Here is a 1,037-nt window from a genome sequence, read left to right as displayed (position 1 = left end):
GATAGAATATCATCGGCCAAGAAACATGCCAAACCCATGGAGAAGAAGAGAACAAAGAGATGGTAGAAGAGAGAGAAATGGTAACACGGAAAATAGAAAGAGCCAAGTTAAACCCAGAAACAATGGTCGGCGGGAGGACCGCAAGTGTCATGTCAACAATGTCCCCGCACCCGATGTTTTGAATGTGGGACAGAGGGACATATAGCTCGACAGTGTCCCTATATGTATCGGCGGAGGGACCAAAATGTTCCTGAAACGATGGAGGTCAATGCTCAGAGATTACGGAGAAGGGTAATCTCTCAAAGAACGAACGGATCCATGAGTGAATCCACGGAGATGACCGAGACCTCAGGAACAGAAACTGAAGCAGGAGACTATGAGCGAGAGGATAGCTAGCAAGACAAAAGGAGGACTTGGAGACGAAAAGGAGAAGCAGCTAGAACACGAGGAGAGTTCTGAGGAGCGTACCCACAGAGAGGCTGCCGCAGGTTGGAGATCAACCATATGAGAGGAGCACACGGTGGTTTGCCTATAATAGAGATTGCAGGAGTGGGGTCTGAGGGGGAGGGACACCGGTAGTTCCAGTACTATCATGAGCCGAGAGGCTGTGAAGAAGTTGTGCAGTGGAGAGAGAGCACATCGGATTCAAGTATGTCAGTGTAGGTTAATCACCTTAGGTGGCCCTTGGGAAGTAGAGGGGGAGGCGAAAATAGGTTTGAACCATTGGGGATTCAGTAAGGACATCTTGAGAGTCCATATTGTAAAGACCATGCCGAGAGAATATAAAGTAATTGTGGGATGTGACCTGTTAGGGAAGCTGGGCGCTTGGATTAAGAGTAACAAAGGAAAATTGAAGATTAAGATAGGAGGTAAAACCTACAAATGTCGTCAACAACAGAGGAATGAGGGTGCACGGATTGGGGCAATCAATCAAGCTGAGCACCTGAGACAGCGACTGAAGAGGGATTACAAGCATATTTTCTTTACAGAAGGGGATATCCTCCGAAACGTCGGTAATAATTAAGGGCTCCCAACAA

This window comes from Halyomorpha halys, unplaced genomic scaffold (genome assembly GCF_000696795.3).
Source record: "Halyomorpha halys isolate HHAL.00 unplaced genomic scaffold, Hhal_1.1 Scaffold1562.1, whole genome shotgun sequence".
In the NCBI taxonomy this organism is placed as follows: domain Eukaryota; kingdom Metazoa; phylum Arthropoda; class Insecta; order Hemiptera; family Pentatomidae; genus Halyomorpha; species Halyomorpha halys.
Note: the sequence above shows the minus strand (reverse complement) of the source record.